This window comes from Sorex araneus, chromosome 7 (genome assembly GCF_027595985.1).
Source record: "Sorex araneus isolate mSorAra2 chromosome 7, mSorAra2.pri, whole genome shotgun sequence".
NCBI lineage: Eukaryota > Metazoa > Chordata > Mammalia > Eulipotyphla > Soricidae > Sorex > Sorex araneus.
Window position 1 is genome coordinate 53,443,557 of NC_073308.1, and position 8,267 is coordinate 53,451,823.

At 37.2% G+C, this 8,267-nt stretch overlaps 1 pseudogene; it reads right to left on the reverse strand.

Moving 5' to 3' along the window:
- The window catches only part of LOC105942862 (protein MIX23-like), a 29,180-nt pseudogene extending 21,630 nt beyond the window's left edge, over positions 1 to 7,550 (reverse strand).
- Positions 7,551 to 8,267: the final 717 nt, after the last annotated feature.

Below are 8,267 nucleotides of genomic sequence, written 5' to 3' on the forward strand. Positions count from 1 at the left end.
CCAGCTCCATGTAGAACTTCTCAATTTCTTCTTTGTCGTAGTTGGGTGCGCAGACGACGAAGATAGAAACTGCCAGCAATGAGCCTCATCTATTCATGTCTAAGTGTTCGATTCAGGTTGTTAGGTATTTGAATGAATCAATGCTCATTGCCAAGTTTGTGTTGACAAGGAGACAGACACCTCTAATGTTGCCTCTAATGCTTTATAATACAGTTTTAAATTAGGTAATGAAATATCTCTCAATTTTATATTTTTCAGTGTGGCTTTGGTTATTCAATTTGTTTTCTGATTCTGTACAAACTTTATTATTGACTTTTCTAGATCCTGGAAAAATATAATCTGAATTTGGAAGAGGATTCCATTGAATATATATAATATCTTCTTTAGAATTGTTATTTTAATAATGTTGATTCTTCCCATTTATGAGCATGGGATACTTTGTATAATGACATATTTTAAAGAAATATAAAAAAAGTCCATGTGGCACATCACAAAGATCCCAAACTATGCGTAGGAAGATACCTTAAATGGGTTGAGCACTGCTATGTGTGAGTCCTATCAAAATAAAATGAAACTATTAAATATATTTAAAGATGCCAACTAGCCAAAGTGATGTAGGATAAGAAGAACAAAGTGGAAGTCATCATGGTCCCTATTTCAAAATATATTTTAAAGTTACCATAATTTAAATTGAATAATACTGCATTGCATGTACCTTTTGAACATAATAGAAAATCAAAAGTAAGTATACACAACTCAGCTAGCCAATTTTACACAGGATGCTAAGAATATACAATAGGGAAAGGGTAGGGTACAATACTTGTAAATAAGTATTTCTGGGAAAATGTAATATCCATATGGAAAAAGATAAAATTTTATTCCTTTACTGCACTATAGCACTGTCATCCCATTGTTCATCGATTTGCTTGAGCAGGCACCAGTAATGTCTCTATTGTGAGACTTGTTGTTACTGTTTTTTACATACGGAATACACCACGGGTAGCTTGCCAGGCTCTGTTGTTGTGCGGGCAGAATACTCTTGGTAGTTTGCCAGGCTCTCCGAGATGGTCAAAGGAACTGAACTAGGTTTGACCCCGTGCAAGGCAAACGCCCTACCTGCTGTTATGCACAAAATTTAAAAATGAATTAAAAACCTGAAACTATAAAACTCCTAAAAATAATCAGAGGACAAAATAACTTCATGGACATTACATCAAGAGCAAAAATCAATGAGACTAAGAGTTAAAGCACTAGTCTTTATGGTCAACCTAGGTTCGATCCCCAGCACCCACGTGGCCCACCAAGTCTGCCCAGGAGTGATCCCTGAACACAAAGCCAGAAATAAGCCCTGAGCACTACTGAGTGAGGCAAAAAACAAGCAAAAACTCAATAAAACAAAATATTAATTTACAAAAATTTTAAGTAACTCCTTCTACAATTCAAGAACAAAAAGCAAATAACCTGATTTTTTACAGAAACATGACCTAAAAAGGTATTTAAATGAGAGAAACATACACAGGGCTACATAAAATATATGGAAAAAATAGAGTGCAACATCTCTAATCATCAGGGAAATCAAAACCAGACTGACATATCACCTCTATCCTGTTTGGGTGGCTATTGCTTTTTAAAAAGTAAAGACTAGAGTGATAGTACAATGGGTAGGGAACTTGCCTTGAATGCAGCTGAGCTGGGTTCAATCCCTGGCATCCTATGGGGGTCCCATGAGCATGGACAGGAGTAATTCGTAAAGGCAAAGCCAGGAGTAAACCCTGATCATTGCCAGGTGTGCTCTCCCGCCCCCCAAAACAATAACAAAAAAATTAAAGTTATGATTTGGAGAAAATGGAAATCATATACACTTTATGGATTTGGTTTTGTTTGCTCATTTTTACACTTTGTGGATTTGTAATGCATACAGTTATGAAATTTTCTCAAAAAACTATTGACTTCAGAAAGTCTACAAACTTTCCCAAGCATCTTTCTACATATACTTCTACAATTACGCTCCAAAAAATACTGCATCTGAACATTTATTAAAAAGAATTGAAACTATGCAGCATTATTTACAAGACAAAGTATGATATGTTCAAAGTTCCCATTAGTATGTGATTGGATAAAGGTGTGGTACATTGATACAAAGAACTATTTTTCAATTATTTAAAAGAGACAAAATTTTGCTACTGGCCACAAAATAAAGAGAACTCAAGGGAATTGTGGAAAGTTAAATAACTATGAAGAAAAAAGACAATGTTGGAATATTTCATCTATGTGTACATAATAAGAACATAAAATTGATAAACAGACAAAACAAAATAAGAAGACAAACCAGTGAACACTAACAGCAGAACTATGGTCACCTCAGGAGATAGAGGTGGAAGAAGGGATAAGAAGGAAAATAGGTAGCTGAAATCAGTGTCTCAAAGAGATTTTAGCATTGTCATATTCATTTAGCACTATTAACTCTTGCTAAGTTGCATAAGCACCTAACAAGTATAATAACACATGAATAGATATAGAAGCTGCAATACACAATGGAATAATAGAATTTTCTTTTTAAAATTTTCTTTTCTGCAACATGGATGAACCTGGGGGACATCATGGTAAATTTTTTTAAAAGTAATAAAGAACACTTTCAGTATGATTCCACATATATAAGGTATATTGTAGGATAACATAGCCTCAGTAGTTTAGGTTTATTGGGTTACTCCCGTTACAGTGCTCCTATTCCTCTTTGTTTATTTGTAGCTTCTTTCTTGGTGTTCTGTTGACTTGTAAATGATGTTTTTCTCTTCTCCTTGAGTCCTTTGCATAGTTTATTCAGAGCAAGTCCTTTTTGTATGGACACAGGAAGACTTAACAAATGTTATGCTTTTGTAACCTGGGAGTCATTTGACTCTACATGATATTTTCCTCCAGGGCATCTGTTCTCTTGACCTAAGCCTCAGCTGCCCTTACTTCCTAGCACCCCCAAAGCACGGTCCCGACATGGGACAAGAAGGACCCAGGGCAAGCGGTGAGTTGTGTGCTACCCTGGCATCGAGATGGGCCTGGCCAAAGTGCCTAATGCTTAACTATAAGTTAAGAGCTTGATCATGGACAAATGCTGTCATGATCCAAACAGTGATACTAGATTTGGACCCTGCTAGGGTGAGGAATGATTAATCTGGCCTGAGTGCTGTGGTCTGAGCCTGTGGCAAGATGTTGCCAGGAGAGCTGCCTTGCAAGCCTCAATGTATCCCTTGCTATGTCCATACAAAAATAACTAGTATTGAGATGTTAATAAGTTCCTGGACTAAGGAAAAGAAAAAAACCTTAAGAGTGAGGAAGGGCTTTGGAGTGCCCTGCCCTCAGGAAGGGCTTTCTTATGTTCATTTGGCTACCTGGCTGGTTGTAGCCTAGAGGGCAAGGTGGGAGAGAAAAGTAGGAGGAGAGAGAGAAGCCAGAGAGAAGCAGCAGTTGAGCAGTAGATCCAGAGAGAGGCCGGAGCTGGGAGCCGGGAGTGCGGGAGATGAGAAAGATGAAAGATTGAATAAACGGTAACTAATCAGCAACCAGCTTGGTCCTCGTTCTTCCTTCGCCTGTCCTTGACCGACGGCACACACAGCGGTTCCGGAGCACCGGACGCGGGCGGTGAGACAGAGCCGCCCGGAGAGCCCGCGAGTGTACTCGCCCCCTCGGCGAGTTTTAGTTTTTTACAGTATATAAAATAGTCAAACACAAAAATTTAGAGAATGAAATGGTGTTTTCCAGTGGTTAGAAAGGGGAGCTGAGAAGCTGTTAATAGACAAAGTTTCAGTTATGCAATATGAGTAATTTCTACTGAACTGCTATGTAGAACAGGGAATAAAGTAAATACTATTGTACTTTAAACATTTCATTATATGCATACACATATATATGTGTGTGTTGTATACACACACACACAAACTCACACACAATGCCTTAAGCTTTACTGTGTTCTTACCAAAATAAAATATTGTACTGTGTTTTCAAAACTGAGATATAGCCATAAGATACAGGACTACTTCCTCTACACAGTCAGCCTTAATACCACAACAGTTAGGCTTCTGTTTAATAACAAGTGATCACAACCGAATAACTACTCACCTCAGACCCTAATAAGAAGCAGTCTCTAGAGAAATTCAAGGACAATAACAGAGGGAAAACAAAATGCTAGAGGAAATTTTACCTTCTAACTTTAATAAGAACAACTGTCAATATAAACTAACTTCTAACAAAATATAAAATCTTAGAGACCTATTTATCTCAACTCTTTTTGACCAATACACTACAGAAAGAAAAAAATTGTAACCAGTGCTACAAGGCAAAAAGAATCTTAAGAAAGAAAATAAGCATTAAAACTAGAAAAGACAGACATTTGGAATCATTCAAATGAAGAATTTAAAATAAATATGATTAAAAAAAATAAATAAATAAAATAAAATAAATATGATTAATCTACTTAGGGCTTTGGTGTGGAAAGTGGACAATATGGAAGAACTAAGGAATGATATAACCAAAGAAATACACATTCTAAAATTTACTATCACTATCATCCTGTTGATCGTCAATTTGCTCGAGCAGGCCCAGTAACATCTCCATTTGTCCTAGCCCTCAGATTTTAGCAGCCTATCTTTACTCATCCTTCCCAACAGTGCCGTATTAGAGGCTCTTTCAGGGTCAGGAGAATTGAGACCCATCATTGTTACTGTATTTGACATATGAATACGCCATGGGGAGCTTGCCAGGCTCTTCCATGTGGACAGGAAGTTCTCTCTTGGTAGCTTGCCAGATTCTCTGAGAGGGAGAACTAGGCTATAAGATGTCAGAGCTTGGTTTTATAGTCTCTGCATGTTGACCACTGATGGGATTAAATGGTGCCTCGAGCAGTTTGTGGGTGAGACTGCCTATCTACTGGAAAATGTGGGGTCTGGGTGGAAGAGGTCCAGGTCCAGTCTCCGAGCAGGCTTGGAGATCTCAGCCCTGGTCCTGCACACCTGGGTTCTTTTGCCGGTTCCTTCATGTTTGAGGCTCGTTCAAGCATGTGGAAAGTGGCCTTGAGCATGGCTGTGGCTGGGTTCCAGAAGTCTTCAGCTGTCAGGGTTCTGCTCAGGTTGGGGAGGGAGACTCAACCCACCCCCTCCGAGGGGCCCTGGTGAAGACAGCCAGGCATGGGAGCAAGAGACTCTGTGTCACTCTCTAAAATTAAAAGAATAAAAACATATGCTGAAAAAATATACTGTAACATAAAGAATTTTATATCAAGATTAAATGTCCTAAGTATGTTAGTTGAACTGTGAATATAAAAATATATTCCTTTTTTTCCAGAAAACCCTCGCTAAACATCTAGTAGGAAGCTATTGTCTGCAATTTAAACTCGACTGGTTCTGAAAATCATAACATAACAATGTTAGAATATAATAGTGTGGGCATACATATGAATATGAGGATTGGAAAATATGGTAAAATATTAACAGCTGGTGATTCTAGATGAAAGATATTTAATAATTCCTACTATGCCTGTCTTTTTTTCCAGAAAATTATTTTACTAGTTACAAAACATCTTTTTTACAGAAGCAATACAAAATATCAGCTGATTTTCCCATTTAATCAGAATTATTTATACTTGAGGTCTTGGTTAAGTGGAGCGAAAATCAAGAAAAGATCTTGGATTATTTATTGGCTCTGAAATCATCCTAGGAATCCTACCTTGTTGATATCTTCACACTTAAAACTCTTACAAGATGACTCAGTTCTTTTAAAAATAGTTTCTCTCTGTTCATTCTTTGGAGGCTTAAAGTGAATTCGGCAGTGTTCATAAACACCTTCCAGCCCCTGTCACTTACCACTTCAACATTTAATTCTGAATGCATCCATTTCAACTTGGCTCTTTCCTAACTAGCTTTATTTGTGTTAAATTATCCAAATTATTTTCTCTCTCTCTTCTCGGAGACTTTTTACTACTGATGAGGTGTGAGCTATACAATTTTTTAATGATTCTGTCCCTATTGGCGTGAGCAGCCATCAGACTCATACAGTTGTTGACAGGTTTGGCTAGCATCGATTTTCCCTGCAAAGCAAGCTGTTGGGCCCGTTGTGTTTAATTCATGTACTATTCTGTCATCAACAGTCCTCATCACCTTGAGTAATTCCTGAAACTCCTTACAATTCACACGCCACAGGGCGCTGACATATTGGACCTATCCATGTTACTACTGTGAATGTTTAAAGTCCTTCCAACATTTAAAAAGAATGTGTGTGTTTAACATAATCCATACCAATAAAGTAGTGCAAGACGGATAGATTCTATAAACATTAGAGAACGAGGACAGGGAAGCAGGATAGGAAACACAACATGAGAGACCTGAGAAGTTTGGAAATTGTTCATGGAAACAAAGAACAAAGTTTTAAACATGAGGAAAATGGCCTTCAATAAAAGACACTATCTGGGGCTGGAGCGATAGCACAGCGGGTAGGGCGTTTGCCTTGCACGCGGCCGACCCGGGTTCTAATCCCAGCATCCCATATGGTCCCTTGAGCACCGCCAGGGGTAATTCCTGAGTGAAGAGCCAGGAGTAACCCCTGTGCATCGCCGGATGTGACCCAAAAACCAAAAAAAAAAAAAAAAGACACTATCAATTATTTTCACAGTATATTCAAAGTATGTTGAGTAAACCATCTGATTAGGAAAGACTATAGAAAATGAATTTAAAAAACTATGCATGAAAAGTAATTTTTAAATAACTAGACAAAAACAATGCCCAAACACATGTGAATTCCCTCTGTATACATATTTTCTGACTTCCTTTCAACCAAATGCTCACACACACGTCTATCTAAAAGTCTTGTTGCAGCAGTGTTTTTCTGTTCTACAAACTGAATTTGTTAGATTAAAACTCAGAGATTACTAGGAGAGGTAAAATGCTGTATTTAGGCCAAATATTGCTGGCTTTGGATTGCCATATTAAACAGTTTGGTCCTTTATGATGTCACAGATACATTATGGGAAAATGGGACATATTAAGATGTTTTAATATAAAATTCACTGAGCATGACTCTTGGTATAAGCACATAGGAAATTTATAATCTCCTGGTTGCTCTTTCTCCTCTATCAAATGATTAAAACAATATTATTTCCCTTAATGTATTTATCTGAGGATTAGTTAGGAAAATAGGCCTGGCATATTTATCATTATTATTATTATTACCTCTATAATTTAAATAGCATCCAATATTTACCTAAATCAAAAATTGGAAGATTATAATAGATGACAATACTATTACTAGAGAAATCAGAGATTATTTTTAAAGACAGAGGCAATATTAAAATCTTTGCCCCATCATTTGCAAGTAAGCATCAAACGTTTGATAAATAATGATTTTTAAAATAAGATTTTAACCTATCTTGGCCACTACTGCGAAGACAAAGTTAGGAAGAAAACTTCATTGTAACTAATACCTACTGCAACAATATATGTCAAGCTGTGATCATAAAGTTTAGGTAAGAAGACAAATTTATCTTCATCATGGAAAGCATCATCAGTCATTTTTCTACTCTTTAATTCCTCATCACAAATCTTCCAAGAACTGATATTCTTAAGAAAAGGGGTGAGAAAACATTTCTTCCAGTGATATGTCTCTGAATTCAAAAGAATTTAAAAGAGAAAAGCAACAGCTATAGGTTGTAGTTGAGCTAAGAAACAGTTCTAAGACAAACGTCTAGTTTAAAACTGAAATTCTGGCTCATAGACATTATTTCCCTTCTTCTAGAGATATTCTACAGTCATATTATGATAAGGGAGAAAAAAATATTGAAAAGCATCCAAATAGAAATTGATTACAAATGCTTGAAATACTGCATGAAATCTCCACTTAATCTTCCAAACAGATTTTAAGAATTGGTATCTTAGCCATTTTCCACAGCTGTTCAAAAAGCCCCACTGCTTACAGTGCTCGGGAAGAATTGAATTAGTTGTCACCTATGAAGAAAAGTAGAGGGTCTGAGTAATATAGATCAGAAAACAACTCATATTTATGTACTACTTAGTGCTAAATTAGCAGATCTTGTGACTGTCCTAGAGTTAGACTTGGTAGATTAGAGTTCTATTAGTGAAGGCTTATATTGAAGGGGAGGGCTGGAGCGATAGCACAGTGGGTAGGGCATTTGCCTTGCATGAGGCACACCTGGTTTCGATTCCTCCGTCCCTCTTGGAGAGTCCAGCAAGCTACCAAGAGTATCCTGCCCGCATGGCAGAGCCTGGCAA